Source organism: Symphodus melops, assembly GCF_947650265.1.
Source record: "Symphodus melops genome assembly, chromosome: 5".
NCBI classification, from domain to species: Eukaryota; Metazoa; Chordata; class Actinopteri; order Labriformes; family Labridae; genus Symphodus; species Symphodus melops.
The window spans coordinates 13025342-13047276 of record NC_136695.1 but is presented as its reverse complement, the minus strand read 5'-3'; positions in this window follow the sequence as shown (position 1 = coordinate 13047276).

Below are 21935 nucleotides of genomic sequence, written 5' to 3'. Positions count from 1 at the left end.
TTATAGCAGTGACGATAATTGTTGATTTTCTACCCAGCATCCCAATAAAATGGGAAGATCCATGTTGCATTCAGAGTCAATTATATTCAAAGGAAAGTTTTTGAACATGTTTGAAAAAGTTTCATGCTACTCAAGTTTATAAAGGGATGTGATGGAGGGCTTATGATTCATGAAAATCCTGAAGTTACTATTTACATTTCAAAAATACCTTACTGCTTTTTGTTAATAATACTGAGTTTAATATAACATGTTTTTATAAAGTTTGAAAAAATAACTCAAACACTGGAGTTTGGGTGTGGCTTATGTCTCTGTGTCAAGGATCTAGCCTCAGATACAGGGTGGATTTCTGATTAGAAATTTAATGTGTAGGTTTAGAAACAACAATGGCACTTTAAACACATCCCATGTCTGCGCTAATCCGATTTACTCAAAATTAGTCCCACCAAAACTCCAATATACTACAACACATCACAAAAGTCTGTTACAGTACCGGAGGCATGCGTCAACCAAAAAAAACAAGTCCCAACAACCAAGCAAAACATTTTCCAGCTCTTATCCTTACTCCATTTTGGTGGATCATGGCTAAATAGGCAGAGCTTCAAACACTGGGCCTCTCAGAGAGCCTTGTCAAAGCAACTCTTCTTCAGAATCTGGTTCATCATGATATTCATCCATCCATCTGACCAAGTCTGCAATGTCTTGTACCTTCTACCTGTAACCCTTTCCCCACCTTTTCCTTTCATGGCTTGACCTTTCACCTCTTCATCCCACATCCCTACTTCCAGACACCCAATCAGTCCATTCTGCTCACCTCCATTCATTTTACACATTTAACTATTCTGGAGATTTAAAAGGTTGCTAATTAAATTAATGACTGAGAACCTGTATCTTTAAAGCATGAAACCACTAAATCCTTGAAGGTGGTGGAGACATCTTTATAACCCTCCACCAGGGAGATGCTGTTGAATATTGATTTTTGTGCTGAGTCTGTGTGATGTATTGTGACATGATGACTTCCAAGCGGCCCCATGTGGATATGATAAAGACATCTTTAAAACTACTGTAAAGAGCAGAGTAACACAAACTGCAGAAAATGTTCAAAACAGCTTCTGGTGTTTGGTCATTTGTTACTCTTCTAATTATAGAAGTCTGATTCTGTGTGAGTTTTTTTTACAAGCCCATTACAGTTACTAGTTTTATCTTCTTTTTTTTCCTCACAGAAATGTGTAAATCAAAGAGTCAAAACAGGAACATGTCTACTTGTCTTTCAGATGTTATCTTTATTTGATGACCAGGGTGTTATAAAGTTTGTCACAGGCAGTTTAATGTTGATTTTGTGCAATTAATATTAATGAAAAGTTAAACAGTTCAATATCACATGATTTATGATCCCACCTGTGCCATAACGAGCCACCATGCTGCTGCTCAGAGTTCTTCCAGGAAACCATTATGGTAATAAAAAATGTGTGTGCATGTGCATGTGTGTGCGTGTGTGTGTGTGTGTGTGTGTGTGTGTGTGTGTGTGTGTGTGTTTGTGTGTTTGTCAGCATGGCAGTACTTAGGATTTTTGATGGAGTTTATTATATATGTTCGGCGTGTAAAGGACAAAGAGACGATGTTATCTCAGTTTTGAGGATGATAACAATGACACAGATGGATTAATTACTTTCTTCATGTATGTGTGGCCTTCACACATACAGTCTGTGTGCTGTACTCTTTAAGCTGAAAGAAGTTTACGATGAGACACACTGTACACTACTGATCAAATGTTTCGACAAACAATAGTAACAGTATTAGCAATAATACAGCATAACATATAATACAGTATAATTTATAATGTAGATATACTGTAAGTTGTATAGGGCCCACCTATAAGGTTTTTACTTTATTTTCAACATTTTCCACATTTTAAATTATAACTAGCTATTAAAACAATCAAAAGCAAACATGTCAGTTCTTAATTTTTTTCTGGAAAGAAATTAATCCATATGAAGGTATCAACGTCACTATTTCTATTCATAGAAGTGATCCCTAGCATTTAGGATGAACATTTCTTTGAGAAAATATCATGCATTTCAATCAGGTGGTCAAAACTTTTGACAGTTATTGTATGTACAAGTTATTGATTTTTTTCTGGGCTCTTGCTTTCCTTTAAAACTCACTCTGAGTTTTCAGATGGTCAAAGTCAAAGGAAATCGCAGCTGTTAATGGAATCATCTTATTATACTCAGCCATGTTGGATCCTTTTTAAACTGTTGGTTGGAACTGGAAACAGGCTAAAGAAAACATCCCTCATTTGCATTTTGAAAGCAGCAACATATGGTACTGAAAACAAACAAACACGGATTGCCTAAGACAGGGAGATCGTTGCATTGTAAAATAAATCTCTAAAACTTGAGCTTAGGATATAGAATTGAAGCAAAGCTGCTTTTTAACCTGTATGAATAATAATATTCTCTAATAATAATGAACAAACTACCTGTGACCTTCAGGTGCACAACAAACTCTGAATATGTAGATCCTGAAACACCTCATCAAGAACAATTTATTAGAGCTTGTCAATAATACTCACCAGTACTTAAATGGGGAGATTTTTGTGGGATGAAAGAATAGCTGAAAGTTGCTTTTTCGGGGTAATCTTTTGTTTTATAGAAGTTCATATTTTCTAGGATTTTAATTGGAGGAGTTCTCTAAATGTTCCTCGAACAGAGTTCCAGTTAAAGCAGATTTTTTGCTGTGGAGTTGCTTGACATTTAAGCAATTCCTTACGTTTTCCTGGTTTTGTGTTCAGCAATTTATAGGCTATATGTTCTACTTCTTGATGTAATAGGCTGAAATGGTTTATCTCCACAGAGAGCTTACAGAGAGAAACCTGCACTCATCAGGTCGTGTGTGTCAGACCCAAGCTGGAACTAAAACATTATTAGTTCAATTTTTCTAAAGATGTCTGGGTGATGAGCAAAAGCAGTGGTCCTCATTAGTTCTGCACTCTCTGGTCAAAAGGTGCTTGAAGTAAAAGGACGAAAGCTTCAGTTGAGTCATGCTGGAATACAAATCTTCATGGATGACACCCAGTAAAGGATCTCACCATATTAAATATCAACATTTCAAATATCACTTTCATATGTTTCAACCTATACAATAATCTACACTCAACAAAAATATAAACGCAACACTTTTGTTTTTGCTCCCATTTGTCATGAGATGGACTCAAAGATCTAAAATTCATTCCAGATACACAATATTACCATTTCTCTCAAACATTGTTCATAAATCTGTCTAAATGTGTGATAGTGAGCACTTTTGCTTTGCTGAGACAATCCATCCCACCTCACAGGTGTGCCACATCAAGATGCTCATCAGACACCATGATTAGTGCATAGGTGTACCTTAGACTGTCCACAATAAAAGGCCACCCTGAAATGTGCAGTTTTTGCTTTATTGAGGGTCTGGGGACTCAGAACCAGTCAGTATCTGGTGTGACCACCATTTGCCTCATGCAGTGCAACACATCTTCTTCGCATAGAGTTTATCAGATTGTCAATTGTGGCCTGTGGAATGTTGGTCCACTCCTCTTCAATGGCTGTGCGAAGTTGCTGGATATTAGTGGGAACTGGTACGCGCTGTCGTATACGCCGGTCAAGCACATCCCAAACATGCTCAATGGGTGACATGTCCGGTGAGTATGCTGGCCATGCAAGAACTGGGACATTTTCAGCTTCCAAGAATTGTGTACAGATCCTTGCAACATGGGGCCGTGCATTATCTTGCTGAAACATGAGGTGATGTTCATGGATGTATGGCACAACAATGGGCCTCAGGATCTCATCACGGTATCTCTGTGCATTCAAAATGCCATCAATAAAATGCACCTGTGTTCTTCGTCCATAACAGATGCCTGCCCATACCATAACCCCACCACCACCATGGGCCACTCGATCCACAACATTGACATCAGCAAAGCGCTCACCCACACGACGCCACACACGCTGTCTGCCATCTGCCCTGAACAATGTAAACCGAGATTCATCCGTGAAGAGAACACCTCTCCAACGTGCCAGACGCCATCGAATGTGAGCATTTGCCCACTCAAGTCTGTTACGGCGACGATCTGGAGTCAGGTTAAGACCCCGATGAGGACGACGAGCATGCAGTTGAGCTTCCCTGAGACGGTTTCTGACAGTTTGTGCAGAAATTCTTTGGTTATGCAAACCAATTGTTTCAGCAGCTGTCTGAGTAGCTGGTCTCAGACGATCTTGGAGGTGAACCTGCTGGATGTGGAGGTCCTGGGCTGGTGTGGTTACACGTGGTCTGCGGTTGTGAGGCCGGTTGGATGTACTGCCATATTCTCTGAAACGCCTTTGGAGACGGCTTATGGTGGAGAAATGAACATTCAATGCCCGAGCAACAGATCTGGTTGACATTCCTGCTGTCAGCATGCCAATTGCACGCTCCCTCAATGCTTGCGCCATCTGTGGCATTTTGCTGTGAGACAAAACTGCACATTTCAGGGTGGCCTTTTATTGTGGACAGTCTAAGGTACACCTGTGCACTAATCATGGTGTCTGATGAGCATCTTGATGTGGCACACCTGTGAGGTGGGATGGATTGTCTCAGCAAAGCAAAAGTGCTCACTATCACACATTTAGACAGATTTATGAACAATGTTTGAGAGAAATGGTAATATTGTGTATCTGGAATGAATTTTAGATCTTTGAGTCCATCTCATGACAAATGGGAGCAAAAACAAAAGTGTTGCGTTTATATTTTTGTTGAGTATAGTTTTGCTCTCATTATATTAGATCCAGTGTGCTCCAGTTTTACACTATTCAGTGTTGAAATAATTCATAAATGCTATGGCCTCTGATATAGTAACCGATGAAGAATTTTCTTCAGTCTCATCAATGGAACTCAAGTAAACAACATATACATGTTTTAGGTTGGTTCAAATCCTACAGATGCAAATCTGTATTTTTTTTTAATTAATTAAACAGATTCAAGCAAGCACTGACCCTCATACAACAAACAGCTAGATGATGAATAGACTGATTTGATGAGCAACAATAAAAGTAAGAGATATGAACTGCAAAGATGAAAGGGTAATACCATACAGATAGACTATCTGATTTGATTTACTTGTAAAGGCCTGTTTATGTCAACAAGAGAGAATAGGCTTGATAACACTGGAAATTATGGACGATGAGCATAAATCAAATTCTGTTGGAGCCACTCCTTTTTCATATTTAAATCAGTGTTGATGTATTTCAAAACTGATGGTTTGTATGAAAAAGTACAAGTAATACTTTACCAGTGTTTATTCCTGATTAGTACCTATGCAGTGGTTACAGCAATTACGGCCAGTTATCTGGTGCAAAAGGAAAATTCACAATGTATCTCTGAAAATGGCAGATGGTGAGAGCACAATAGAGGATCAACAGTTACTACTAAGCAACAAGATAGGGATTTCTTGAGAAGAAAAGAAACTACAAAATGGAAAACGTTTGAAGGAAACAATGTTCATGACGACCTTGATTTGTTGCCACCTGTGTGGCCACCAACACATTCACTCTGACTTGTGTGTAAAAAACTATGGGAAATCTGTAATAGTTTGGCCAGCCTCTCAACACTAACATGAATAACACATGTCAATTTGAACAATTTGCAACAACAATCACACGTTCTATTATCATACCATAACAAAGCATGCCAAGTCATACCATACCGTACCATACTACCTGTCATGAAGTGGAAAAAGTAGAAACTTGACCCAGTTGCAAAGCAAAAGAAATTGATTCATTTTAAACATAAAGGCAAAACAAGGCCTAGTTAAAAAATGTCCAACTCCAAACTGAAAAAACCCCCCACAAAGGATAAAAAAAAAAAACCCACTGGGAGCCACAAGGAATCACAAGAAAGACTGACAAATAACATCCAACATTGAACCGTCAACAAGAGGGAAGGAACACTGAGGGTGGGTTCTGATTGTCCCTCCTATCATCTTTCACTTTCCTCTTGACCTCAGGTGGCGGAATTAATAAAGAGCCATTCGAATTCTCTATAAGTTAAGAAAAGTTGTGTCAGTGTGTCCTTTATAACCTCCTTTTAACATAGGAAACACTGGAGCATTCTTCAATAAAGGAGATGAGATAATGCCGCCCCACAAATCCTTGCCGAAGCAACATTTAACGAAAACTAACATAGGCGAAAAGATGATGTTTTATTCAACATATTTTATTCACTTAAGAATTCTTTGGACAGTTATACATTTGTATGCTTTAAAAATGATGCTGATCTCTCGTAAATGTAACAATTTATGATCAGTGGTGACATTTTAGAGAGCACATGCAATTCATTTCATACAATCATACTTATTTTGGATTCTTGTTGATTTGTGAATGGACAGGAAGGTAAGAAACCATTCTCAATGTGAATACTTGTAACTCAAAGTTGTAGTTTCACCTCAGCAGACCCACATCATCTCCACTGTTGCACAAATACGTCGCCTAATTGAAATGAGGTTGGATTGTCAAAACAACGTGCAATGTGAACAAGGCTCTCTCAAAGAGAAATATGTGTTAGATCACAGAGAAAAACACAGCGATAACAAATTACAAAATAAAACAGGAAACAAGAAACATGAAGACAATGCACATGGAAACAAGCAACACAAGGATAGACAGGAAATATTAAAACAAGGAAACCCACCCTACTGTACTGTACTGTACCATACAATACTATACTTTACCATGTCATATTGTACCGTACCATACCATGGTGAATTGATTTTTTGCTGCACTTTGTACTGTATGTCTATTTATCTCTTGGGATGTTTAATTTTAATTAAACAAATTAATTTTGTTCACTGTCTGAAAAAAATGTGTGTTTCTTTTTATGGCTTATTGCTTTGCTTAATGATATAAACTCTATGTCTGCAGGTGAGTAATAAACTCATAGTTATTGCTTCTTCCAATACCTTCGAATGTACAAAGTCTTGACTCTACATCTGTCTTCTTTGAGCCTCTCTGTCACTCCCTCACCTTTTCTCGGGTAATTGTTCACAACAACAATCCTACCCAAGATATTGGAGAAGTATTGAGCTGAGAGAGATTGTTAGTCACACATGGCAAAAACACAACTCTTACTAACTGTGGGAGCATAGTGATTACACTAAAGGGTCTGTTTTCAATGACTAACCCTGTTTGTGGTTTTTTTTCCCTTCCATATGAAAGACAAGTGACTCTACAGAGTGTCTCAGATCCAATTAAACCTCTCTCCCTCTCACTGTCGCTCTTTTACTCAAACCGTCCAAATCATCTATCTCACCAATCACAACCTCAGGCTGTGTGCTTCAAGTCCTCTGGGCTAGGAACTTGAAATCCCCTCGCTCTTTTATTCTCCTTGACAAATGTGTGCGTGTGTAAATTACAAAGACCTTGAAACACAAACCTCCTACAGTCTCATCGAGGTTATATTAGAGTCGCATTAACTTTGCTTTTGGTTAACAGTAAGAAGAAGGGTCTTTTGAAGTTAAGTAAACATAACAGCTGCATGTTTGTCGCCCTCATATGTGTAAAGATCAAACTTACTGAGTCGTGACAGAAATATGTAAATCAGTTTAGTTCCAGTGCCTGAAAGCCAGATGCTGCCAATTTGAGTCAGAAATATTCAACATTCGTGTGTCCTCTGATCTATTTCAAGAAACTTTCCAATAGTGTGGGAATTCCTAAAAGAACTGACCACAACAGCTCAACAGAGATATTGATTTTGAATACCTGAAGTGTTTCTGACTGCAGTCAGAGTTTTATATTTTATTAAAGTTTTAGCGGTTAAAACAAAAATCCTTGTGGAGAGCAAAAGAGCTGGAACAATCAGCTGTAGTATAATCTCTGAAACCCATTCACAATAATCTAATTACAATTTAGGTTTTTATAAAACAATTTATATTAACAATCCCCTCCAAGAAATCTTCTCTCCAATCGAACTGTATGCTTCTCTGACAAATCTGAACACACAGAAAGGGAATATACACCTGAAGCACCAAAAAGTTGGCCGTTGGTATCAAATGCTGTAACATCATACGATGATAGCCAGTAGGGTCTTAGATTTTTCAGCAATTGAGTTTGAGAAATTGGGTGATCTAAATTGTTAACTAAAGATGCTTTTGTTTTGATGCGCTGAGTAAACAGTGGTGATGATCCCATTATGAAAATATGAAAGAGCAGATTCATTATGGTCGACTTGCGCTGTTCGTCCAGCTGCTATATCAAATGACCTGAGAACAAAGTAGAAAATGTTGTTGATCGAGTGACTCAAATACAACTGCAGTCTGAGTTTTGATGACAGATCACCCAATGAACACTGATGACAACTCTTTAGTTTGTGTGTGAATGTTTGTCTGTATACAAAATGAATGCCATAGGGACAACCTATCTGATCTTTGTGGTTATGCAAAGCTAACTTCGTGTTTACAACTCTAAATATAAAGCTCGCTTCACTCAACAACAGCTAATACCATCCATTACCACTGTGTCAATGTAATAAAAGGCAGATAGCACACGATTAAGGACAGTAAAAACAGTGTGTGTACTGCTAAATCGAGTAGATCTTTGGTGTGTGTATAAATACAGAGATTTTTACACTGCAAGACCCAACGAATGAACACACCGGACATCTCTAGCATCTGTTGTTTGGTGTTTCTCTTCCTGCTAGCAACACACATACCCCTGTGTAAAACGTCTGTGTTTGTGTATGTGGGTGTGTGTGTGTGTGTGTGTGTGTGTGTGTGTATGTGTGTGTGTGTGTGTGTGTGTGTGTGTGTGTGTGTGTTTGAACCAAAAAGCAAGCCCTTAAAAAAGACGTTTTGTCTGTTACCTTAATATTGCTACTGTGCAACACTGGTTCACAGATGCAGCTGATCTTACACTATATTGATCACAAAGGTGACCATAAAACGTACAAGAGCTTAGGACCCTTCACCACTCATTTCAGCTGCTTCCCTCAGACAGTCGTTTCAGAGTACCAAAAAGAAAACTTTCAGAAACAGTTTTATTCTATTCTATTATTATGGTATATTGTTAACACCATTATAAGTTTTTAAATGATCACTTTATCAATAAAACAAAGCTCCTTAAGAGGTGTGTAAAACAATGATGTTAAATGTACTTTTTATGTAAATGTATTCACTTTAATCCAGATTTTCTTAAGAGATAAGAGGTGTAAAAGAAGATTGGATGGAAATAAAGCATTGTGTTTCCCTGTTACATTTTTTTAAATACAAATCCCTCTGCAGTAGGCTAATTACCTTTCTTGAACCACTTTTATAACATTTGACATGTTTAAATACAACAAGATGTTTCAGACAGATTTCATTTTAGATTTAAAGTATTGTTTCCAAACATAGACATGTACAAACTATTTAAAGGCTGACCATCCCTTTCCATATGAATGAGTAGCCAATTAATTCCTTAATAGCGATCATCTGTCTGACAAACAATAGTCAAAATTAGCATGAAAGCCAAACTGATTTCCTGTAGACAACTTGTCCATTTTGTTGTTGTGTTCCTCTCTGAATATAGAAAGGGGGGCAGTCTAGCTTAGCTTTCTCTTGGATTGGTCAGACTATATTAACTATCAAGTTTTATTTTACCTAAAAAGGATGGAACCCTGAAAAAGGTGTAATGTTTAATATAATTACATAAAGAACTAAACAAAAAGCCTACAAGGGTATAGTAGGTAAGAATAATACACCCCCAATAATTTCCCAAAAATCGAGGAAACCCGAGTTGAACCACAAGGACCACATCTGCACATGAGGCTTGGGTTAAAGATTTACTGAACCAACTGGTAAAGAAACAGGAAGATAATAAAGGCAATCAGACAGGTGAAATAATGAATCCATAACATGAAACAATGAGATCTCCATGATTCTTAATCGAACACAAACAGTACTGGGGGCATCGGGGACTTAAGGGGCAATCGCCTTCCATCGCTAACAAAGTGCAGTAATTATACTGCAGTTATTTTTCTCGAAGCAGCTTGTAATATTACACACATCTCTTTTCTCTCTCTCTCTCTGTTTGTTTCCTCAGATGGTCTGTCAAATGTCACTTCTTCATTTCCCCTTTTAGTTCACCATTTGAATGATGTGTCTTTGTCACCTCTTTATTGTTGCTGTGCTGCCTGGAGGAAGACAAACACATACAAACAAACAGACACAAGTCCAAGTCCAGATCCAGACAGACCCACACACAGTGACACCACACGCACCTTGTGGGAGGTGAATCATACAGTCAGTCCATGCTGGTGGATGACAGGGTGGAGGGGCTTCTCATGCGGTACTCTCTTTGTTGGGTGCTGGGAGTCGTATTGATTTCAGAAGTGAGGACAGATGCACGGTGTGTGTACAAGTCAGCGATCCTTCCTCGCTGTTATTTCATTACCCGTGTGATGATGGATCACATACTGAGCAGCCTACAGAGACCAATCCATTGTGAAGTGCTGCTACCAGGCTTCCCAAAGTAATGATTTTTACCACACAGAGATACCCGTTTACTGTTCGCTAACAGTGAAGACAGACAGCATAAAAACAAAAATGTTATAATCTGATTCACTGATTTAACAACACATGCATACGTTTGAAGTCAGAATCTACAGGTGTCGGAAGTGTTCTGGTTGCAATGAAGGCTTTTGACTGTATAAAGAGCATTCAAAGTAACACACATTTTTCTGTTATGCAGTCTTGGAATCCATTGGCAGTCATATCATGAGGATTTAGATTTTATTACTGTCTTTACAAAGACATCTACATGTGCAGCTAGTAAGTATCTTGTGTCTTTTCTCAAGAGCAACTCTACTCTTGCTTTCCAAGTTTTATAGTCAGACTGCACATAAGGAGAACGCACAAAATGGGGAGTTTTGGCTTGAAGTGCTTTCAGAGCTGGCTTCACCAGAAGCCTTGAAAAGTTAGCCTGAGCACCAACAGAAAATAATAAACCACTGAACATAAGCCTGACTGAGCCGATGTGTGAGGAACATGATGTCCATTGTCGTGTTTGTTCAGCACCTTATTTGCTTCTATTTATTCTCTATGGACCCACTGCCCAACAGACCTGTAGTATTGCTACTATTCATACATAGACAGTAAACATAAGGAATCTATGAACTTTTTGTCTGTATATTTAAAACATATAGAATCAGATTGTATTCAAAGCTGTAGGCATACAACAATTATCAAACAATGTTTAAATAAAGCACAATTTAGATCATTGCCTCTTTGACCCTTAAAGACAAGCAAGAAGCTGAAGCAACATAATGTGTTTCTTACAACCGCTGATGTTTTGCTCATATCACCCATGACTTGCTGATATGACTTATATTCAGAAAACTAATTAAATGAATTGGACAGGATTACTCATTTTCATTAAATCCAGGGAATTCATTATAGAAAGGTCACCACTCTTTCACGACACAGCTGACTTTTCAGGGGTTTTTTCATGCCGGATATGACCCCACCCAAAGTAAGGAAAATAATAAGCCGGTATAGAAAATGAATTGATGTGATGGAGCTTTCAAAAATGTGATCGACATAATTGTTTTCACAACTTCCATCAAACTAATAAAGAGTAGCTAAAGTACATTTCTCCTAAAGACATTAATTTCCATGAATATATGACAGTGAATAAACAATGCCTCTTTCTTTTTATTTCACTGTTTCGCTTTTCTTGTTTCTTTCTTGTTTGTACTAGTAGCTGCATCTGTGTGTGTGCGTGTGTTTATAGCCTCACCACACTGTTTTCCACATTTCTTTCAACAGCCCAGCAGAACTCCTCTATTTCCAGCCAGTGACAGACTGCCTCAGGCTGGCAATATAACTGTCTTAACTAACAGTCAACATAAGGAGACACCAGAGGAGTAAATCCAGTCTCCTCTTAATGTTGCCATCTCTTGTGTCTTTATCCTGGTTTGATACGGAAATGGCAACTTTCCAAATTCAAATCCATGCTCGCCCATTAACTCGCACGGTAGTTTGATCCAATCAAGTGTATGTTTTTTCTGAAAACCTCAAACATCATAATTCAAGAACTCAGATATATATATATATATGGCATTTCAGCAATGAATGAAAAGTCAAAATTGTCAATATCAAACAAATAAAAACAAATAACATCACTTTGCAACTCCTGTAACCTAACTTAGTGATGAAGACTTTGAAAAATACTTGTTTATTGAAAAAACATTTCAATAATTTGTATATGACAGGGCCAAATCTAAAATTAATTTACTCTGTATGAATGGATATACAGAATGTGTGTGTGTGTGTGTGTGTGTGTGTGTGTGTGTGTGTGTGTGTGCGTGTATGTATATGTGTGTATATTAATGTATAGTATGTCTATGATACAGTATGTCAATCCATATCAATCTGTTGTTTAGTCTAAACAGTAGCACTCCACACTAACCTTAATAACCTTCATGTCACTCATGAAACTACTTCAATTTCAACACATTCACTCAGCAATTAAGAATCCGATAGCAGATGATTGAAAACCAAATGTTTAAAGTGTTTACTCAGTGCGACTTTTAATCTACCCTTGCCTGCAATTCTGTACTTTGTTGATAATGAAACATGTTAAAATGAAAATACACACATGCGCTCAGATTTTTCAGTCTGTTGTGCTCTCCCTCTATTCTTTTTAGTTTTATTGAACATTATGTAAGACCAAACAAGTTTATCCCTGGACAGCTTTTAGCAGTTCCTGTTTGCTAATATCTCAGAACAGTTAAGGATACAGGGACATTCAGTCACATTTAATAGCATTTGAGAACACCTGTATCCTGATAATACAGCTGAGTTATCCCCTGCTAATTCTCTCTCTCTCTCTCTCTCTCTCTCTCCCTCTCTCTCTCTCTCTCTCACACACACACACACACACACACACACACACACACACACACACACACACACACACACACACACACACACGTTCAACACGTTTCACACATCTTTCTGATGTTAGGAATGTCACACACCATCACACAATGTGTTTATGGCCCACAGAGGAGCATTAGTATTGATGAAAGGATCTATTTAAAAAAAAAGCAGCTGAATGTAGACTTGCTTTATTTCCTCAGAGAGACTCCTGAATGAGACACTTTAATAAGACCTCACAGTTCTGCACAGAAGACATCAATTGACAGATTGTTTCATTCAAACGGCTAAAAGATATTTCCAGTAAACCAAAACTGAAAATGTAAACACACTTTGTCCAGCTCCCCCCACCACCCCGATTTTGATCATTCTTATATGACATTTGAGACTGGTTTGGAAATTTCATCTTAAATTGAGGTCAGAGAAAGAAGAAAAGTTTACAAGAATTATTTCCTCAGAGAAAAGTGAGTTCAAGCTATATGACGCTTTAGCTCCTGTTGACAATAAATGTAAGTCTGTTCAATGCTATCATGAAAGTTTAAGAAGACAGCAAAAGAGGGAAAAGAGAAGTTGAAATTTCATTTGTTTTAATTGTCTAATTTATGTGCAGCCTCCTCCTTCTTCTTGCAAACTTGGAATTTATTTGTCTGATATTGACTTTTTATTCTAGAGACAAAAAACGAAGAGAAAATTATTTCTGAAAAATAGTGAACCTCCTATTGAATAAGAAATGTTATATGATTTTACAGAGAACAAATCAAACTTTCTCTCCATGATGTTATTAACACATGACAGGAAATTCCACAGCACGCTGACATCTTTGCGCCAGATCTTAATTTGATCCATCCCTCAATAAGGTTCTGCTTAATTGGATTCAGGAAGCTTTCATTTTCAGGTTATTATTTTTCTTTGATTCAATATTCTGTGTTAGGTCTGCCTCTACAAAGTGATCCATTAACGATTAGTGATGCGTGTGCCTATAAAAACATACAGCATGGATCTGTGAATGGCCGTCTGTACATTGCTTTTCATCCTCACTGAAAAACCTCCAGTGTTTCAACTTACATCCATTTTTATTTTTCATTTTAGGTTAACAAAAATCATTTATTGAGATGTCATAAAGAAGTAAATAAAATATGACTAAATGGATTAATAGATAATCCAAAGGGATGCTCATTGTTTCCTTGTCATGGCTTCATTGAGTAAATGTTTCAACTTCTGTTTCTCAGCCAGTTTTACGTGGATTGGGCTTTTGTACAGACACTTTTTGTTGTTATATAAAAAAATAATGGACAATAATAATAACTTTGGTAATCTCTGCCTTTAGTTCCAAAGGTCAAAATTGTTACTTGTTCTGCACCCTTGTTTCCATACCAGATCTTATTCTTTTTTCCTATCAGTGCGGGGCGTCAATGAATAAGCAGTTAGGTTGCACCCCATGTGTGGAGCCATGTGTAGTCCCCCCCAAGCGGGCGGTCTGAGTTTAAACCCAACCGAACCCATGTCATTCCCCATTCCTTCACCCATGATTTCATTCTCTGTCTACTGTCCTCTCCAATAAAGATAGGAAAAAGAAATTGATTAGCTTCACTTCTACTTTGTTTTGTAGGAATGGCAAGCATCGGCATGTTCAATTTTTATAAACATTGTCCTTCATATATCATTATTGTGAGCAGTTAGCATGTTGGCTTTTACATTAAGCAGCAAGCACTGCTTTGAGAGCCTCAGAGCATAGACAAAGTCGTGTTAAACTTTAAAAGGAATGAAATAATAAAGACAATGCACAAGGCATTTTTTAATTAAAAATGTTGTTAGGCACATTGGAAGGAAACTAGTCCTTGAGAGTGCAATGCTTTTCTCTTTAATAAATGTTGACTAATGTCCTTTTCTAACATTTAGCCTTAAAACTAAGTCCTTGATGTTTCTTTCTGTAGAACAAAATAGCAAACTTTGCAACAAAGCCACCATACCCAGAAAACAGGTCTCTCTCTCTGGCTTTTGTTTATCAGGTTCTCTCTATGCTGGTCGATGTGAATCTGCAGACCAAGCGATTCAGAAGATGAAAGAAACAAGAAAATCATGCAAATTGGTAGTTTATAATTACAAGCTAAAGGAATTAACAGTGACCTTTGAAGTGTCGCTTCATGGTCAAGAAACAAAGTGAAGCATTCTGTGGTCAGGATTTTTCAATTTCATTTTCCAAAATAAAAATTTTATTTTATTTATTTTTTAACTTTCTGTTATGAATTGGCCAATGATTAATTGCTTCAGGTTTTATCCTCATCATTTCAACATCATGTCTGCCCACTGCCCCCTCTCTGCCCCCAATTTTCCCTTCATGTTTGACACACAGAGCAAGACAGCTGGTTAGAGCTGATGAGAGGGTCATTCTACTGAAGAGATTTGCGACCCACACTGCCATTAACTCAAGTATCATGACTCATCAAGGAGAGAATAAACATGAACACATTCCAAAAAAGACTGCATGTTTTCATGCATATCGTCCTTGATGAATAGTGATGTTGTTATTAAACCACAGATCTGTGAGTATTATAACCTACATACGGTTTTTTCGAATTAAGAGAGACTGATTGGTCATCCCAGGAAGAGATATTGATTCATCATTGATTCCAATCTACTTTTAGATGTCTTAGGGTAAGAGTTGGGGCCCGATGATCCAGTCAATCACAGCACTGACATATAGAGACAGCATATGTACTGTATGCATATGCCAGCAAAGACTTCTTTGAGAGGGTTACTTTTCTTGCCCAAGGACACAGCGGGCAAGACGGTGCAGGTGCTGGGGATCGAACCCCTAACCTTCCAGTTGAGAGACAACGAACTCAACAAAAGAGCCTCATGTCTATGGCTTCAGTGTGTGGTAAGAAGCCAGACAGGGAAGAATAGCTGCACCCACACACAGACACACTGGGAGTGAACATGCTGGTAACTGGTGCTGTGATTTCATGTGTATTTTTTGGGGGAGTAAAAAATAAGTCAAACACATACTGTATATTTCCAGTGGAAGTCCATTTCTCTGACTGCCTTCAGATTGAGTCCCTTGCAGTGATATCAGTAAAACATAGAAAAGAGATGAGTCTTGATATAACGTGTAACCAATAGTATGCCAAGAATTTATGAGGTCCAGTGACAACTAGAATTTATTTTCTTGAAGGTAAAGAAAATAAATAATAATATGCATAATGGTTCATTTAAGTGAGTGAACTAGGGCAATGTTATGTAACATTAACATTGTTAAGGTACTCAGGATTCAATTTTGTCTGATCACTAAAACTTTTCTGTAAATATATATATATATATATATATATATATGTATATATATATATAATTTATTTTCTTAAAGCTGAAGATTTTGTTTTGTCATCATATTTTGATCATAATTCTGTTGTACTAATCATGTGAAGTGGATTATTTAAATGGATAAACCAGCGCAATGTTATTATCTTGACAATGTCAAGGCACTCAGGATTCAATTTTATCTGATCACCGACACTTTTCAATGCATTACCTCATGTCATCTTGTAATTATTTAATCATATCTCCAGAATGAAAATTGTCAGCTCATGGTGCCTTGGCTTGAGTCTGTTGGCCAGCTAAAGGCTGAGTTTCTTACTTTTCATCAAATTTTGTCACTGATGTGTTTATTTCTATTTAGGTTTTTCAAACTTCATTTGGTTTCTCTTTATCGGAGGACAGTTTTTACTCAGAAACTGGATGTAAGGGTTCGTTAAGCCAATAAATGGATTTTTCACGGCGCTTGTTCCAGTTGCTTACAGTGGATGAGATCTGTGTGTGAGATCACTTACACACAGCACAGGACTGTCCCTGCAGATAAGCAAATACATGCAAAGTTTGAAGTGTGAATAATTTAAATATGAAGATAACAAATGTGTTTTATATGTATGTCCAATTTGTATAAATATTAATATCAAGTCATGAGAAAAAACCCCAAAAAAGCCCCAAAAGACTCACTGACCGAGTGTGCAGTGCAAAAACCTGATGTTAACTTTGCAAAAGAATGTTAAACCAAGCTGAAACAGAATGAAGTATAATCCAATTCACAAGTCCCTGATATTTGCATGTAGTGCATTGGAAAGTATAATGTGTAACTTTGTCTTTGTGTGACAATAGTAATACAGAGCTCCCAACATGATGGCTCAATTATCCTCCATCAAAAGACAACCAACACCTCAGGGGAAGTATGAAAAAACAAACCTTAACACGGCGCCATGAGTGTTCGTATATTAACACTACAAAATTTACATAATAGTATGATAATGTAAACAACGTCATCGAGAAATGACTTTGTATGTTACTAAACTGGGGGACAGGAAAGATGGTTTATTGAGGTCAGATGTTGTTCAAAAGACCCAACTCTTATGTCACTACTTAAGAACCTCTACAAGTACAAAACAAATATGTTTCTGTTTTTTTTAGAGGGTATAAACTTAATGTAGTTACTATACAACACCAATACATAACTGTAGCATTAGCCAGGACCATTAAATGGTTTTATTCAAAGAAAACTGACGAACCAATCTTGAACAAGCGGAAGAAAAGGGATGGATGGAAATAATGGTGATGCTTCCACTGTACATGCCCTACACAAACAAACAAACAAAACCCTCAGCAAAAGCAATGACGTGTGCTATATTCAGCAAGATTGAAAGGATATCACTGATTCTGCGAGCCTTATCTCCTCGGGAAGGTCGTTCCAAAGCTGAGGGCCTCTGATGACAAAAGCACGGTCACCTTTAGATTTAAGTCTCGACTTTTTAACGACCAGAAGGCCCCCATCCGAGAATCTAAGGCTGCGGGTTGGCTCATCGGGGTTCAACAATTCTGTGATTTAACTTGGAGCCAGAGTTGATAGCGTTTTAAAAGTGATGAGTAAAATCAATTCTAAAACTGACATTAGGCCAAGGGAAGCTAAAATCAGAGTGACGTGATGTCATCTGTTAGAACCAGTAAGAAGCCGAGCTGCAGCATTTTGGACCAGTCGGAGGAGGGACAGGGATTTTTTAGGAATAGTGGTCAGGGTCAGGATGGAGTTGCAGTAATCGAGTCTGGAAAAGATGAAAGCATGTATTACTGTTTTTTCGAAATGATTGAGAGATCGATTGATAGACTATTACTTTGAATTTGGAGATGATGTGTAAATGTAAGAAACATGACTGCATGGCTGTTGTAATCACTGACAGGCTTTGTGCCATTGGTTGGGTGAGTTCTCTTTGCTTACTGTTAATGTAGCTTCTAAACAAATCTCACTGTTTTCTGAGCCTTGCCTTCTTCAATAGTCTTCTCTTTTGTATACTCTAAACATGCATCATTATTAACTTATCTTCACGTTACATGTGATTATTCTGTGACACATTGTGCACATTGACATCTTTTTATTTATTAAGCGCTCACTGAAAAATGACCGTCATGCCCGACAGAAGTGATACATCTTTCCACTGGGCATTACCAGAATCATTCCTCAAGACAGATCTGCACTGGGAAAATTCCCTTTTTCTTATTCTGCCCCGGACTATTGGATCAACATATAGCATCTTCTTAAGGGAAATTAACTTTTACCTTTTGGGCATTTTAGAAACCTGACATTTTTAAGCAAAGACATGTTGAAGATTGTAAAGAACAGGAGTTTGTAGTAAACCAGTGACATCTCTAAAATGTTTCAGTAACGTGATTTCCTGAAATGGAAGCTCCTAACAGGCCGTCAACCATTGTGAATTTTATGTACCATGTGCTTTCTTTTGTGATGTGTAACAATGTGTTAGTCAGGCTTCTTTTTTTAAAGTCTCTATTTTCTGCCTTTTTGTCTTCTGCATCTTTTGGGGGCTGCAGCACCTCATTCAGTTTGGACATGAAGTGGGTCCAAGTCCCTGTGAGGAAAAAAATCTGAAATGTTGTCTAGAAACTGGAGACGCGTCATTTTACTTCCTGAGCACTGCCGAGGTGTCCTGAGAAAGACACCAAACCCCCAAGTTCTAAGGCAGTCTGTCATGTCGAGCCCCTGAATCTAACATCTCTCCATTAGTCCATAGGATCCTGTCTGTTCATGTGTGTGTTTCAGCCAACATGTTTGTAGTGTGCCTAAACAACCGAGTATACAATTGAATTCACCCCCAAGGGATTAATAAAGGATATCTTTTTCTTCCTCTCTCCTATGTTCTTCTTCCTGTGACCCAGAAATCAATCTATGTGCGTCATTTCAAGAGGATGTCTCTACTGCTAAATTGCATTTTGAGGAATGAGAGAAATAAGGAGGAGCTGGAGGAGCAATGAGCGAGGATGAAATATCTTGGCAGAAGTTTTCTCTGAGGCGAAACAAAACCTTTTTCAGTATATGGACCTAGAACCATGGTGGGAAGCTTATAAGTTCCTTTCGATCAACTTTATTTGGCTTGGTTATAGGTTATAGCGGCATTCAACAACACCAACATAATTTCTCTCTCTCTTGAAAAAAACCTAATCTCGCTGGGTTTATATAATAATGCAAAGACTATCGAAATTATGGACAGATGATGCAGCAATACGAGGTCTTATGGGCTTTGCTTTAAAATGACAGTTTTAAAGCATGAATATCTTGTTTAGTGGATGTCAGAGAGGAACGAAGAGAAAGGTAGATAATGAGGAAAGTCTGATAAAAAATTACAGTAGAACAGACGATATAGCTTTATCACACCTGCTGTTTACTGAATATCTTTTGATATTTTTCTCCAAACAGTAGACAGGGGTTGTCTGAACGTGTAGCTCAGAGACTCGTCTGTAATGAATCCCTGTGGGAGGAGGGTTTATTTTGTTCAGTTTTCTGTTCGCCCAAAAGCTCACTGTGTATCTCTAACTGTATGAATCAGATTGTGAAAGACGCTGGATCAAGCAAAAAGTCAATATTCTCCACAAAGGATGAAGCAAGAAGCTGAGCTCTCTATCATGTTCAGCAGTGAGGAACAGGTGTCATTCAGCAGACGTAAGTCATGAAATGAACACAGTTAGATATTGTAGTGCACTTCATCAGCCAATCACAAGGTCAGAAATGTTAACAGTTTCTAAATCAAGTGTTTGTGATCGTGTTCGTTGGAGGTGAGACCACTGCTGATGACAGTAACCAGCTGCTAATGACAAGGACCAGGCTAATGTTAGCCTCATTTAAATACAAGCGCAAAGCCAAAGAATACACCAGAGAAATATCACACACACACACACACACACACACACTGCACTGCAAGTGTTACAGGGCTGTAAACAGTACATTTCTGTCGGAACTTGCAGTTTCACGTTATCAGGAAAGCTATGACAGTGTTACCCAGTGGGTTATTTTTGCAGACAGACAGCCTGTTTCAAATGGACCACAGAGAAAATGAAACACTTAAAAAATACAGATATGTCCCCTGTAAAATCATATTCTTTCCCAAACAAACTGCATATATTCTTTTTTCTTGCATCACATAGATCAAGAAATGCAAAGTTTTATATCCATCTGTAGTCAGTCAGTAAAAAGTACCAGAAACATTTTTTAAATAATGCTATACGTCTTTTGACACCAATATTGTTTTCTTTCAAGCACCTGATGTGGCTTCAGTTTCGCACTCTTTAAATTTGGTCCTCTCTCTCTTTTTTTTTTTTGTACATCAAGGACTTTTGCAAACAATGACAATTGAGCCATGTTTTGTAACTTTATTCATGTAAGTCGTAGTCTCAGCAGAGATTTCCGGGCGGTCCGAGTTTAGGATCTGAACTACTTAAAGTTAAAAAAGCTAAAACTACACTTCTCCTGTGGTTTGTACCAGCCAGTATCTTCACCAGGAGACCCCTGTACAGCCCTGGTTCCAATGACACCAGCTGAGCGCACAATATCTTGTGAGGTATCGGGCTCATTTTGACAATAGGGGGTGAAAATGCATCATCCAGGTTTGCATACAGTCAACAGTGAACAAAGGATCACAATCTCTGACAAATATGCAAAAACACAACTCTATAACATGTACAATAAACTCACGCAACTTAAGCTGAGAAAGTTTCTCTAAAGAGCTTTTTAGAATGTGATTCTGCAACAGCGGCATAACTAGGCTGTGTTATCATTACAGCTTTGTACATTCATAATGATTCTGCATAATATTGGGCTCCAAGCTTGTGAATACACATTGTTTTCTCTTGATTTCACATCTTGACCCTGTAACACATCCGCTAATACCTCTAAAGGCGGTACAAAGCATTACACCTCTCTGACATTCACAGTGAAGTCGAGACGTCACAGACATGTACATATCACCTCTTGAATTATTGTGAACAGGGCAATAGGCAGTTTGACCAAGGTCCCTGCTGCGAAGTGTGACATCTGTTAGGGATCCATATTAATCATGTAGCTACAATTATACAATACAAGCTAAATCTGTCCATTTGAGGCGTGTTTCTAAACTTGATTGCAATGAATATTTTATTGATTATATTATTGTTATTTGTATTCATTTGGCTTACAGAACATTTTTGTCACATTTTAACAGGCTTCATGGTGGAAACATTTTCTTAAGAATTGGATTGAGCAGAATGTTCTAGCAGGGGCTGTACATCCATCAAATACAACAAAGGTTAAATGAAAGTTTTAGAATTACATTTGGACCCACTTTGTCAGAACTCTATTCATGATAATTGTTTATATTGAGGAAAGAAAGCAGAAGAAAGACATGTATTTCCAAAGCTGAACAATGTCAGAGTCACTCTGTGCCCTCGGTGAAATATAAAGGGCACTGAACTACATTTTTTTTCCTGCTCTATCAGAAAGACAATCAGTGGAACAGTGGATGAACTTCTAGGCCTGAAGCGGGCATAGTGGGGTCTCTTTTGTTAGTCATACAGTCTACCTTCACATCTACATACAGAAGACAACAACTGAAATTCATTCTGCGTTACTTTTCCCTTTTTTCACCTTAGTCTTGATCTCTTTACATTAATGCCTGCCCATGTTTCTGTGCTGGCACAATATAGC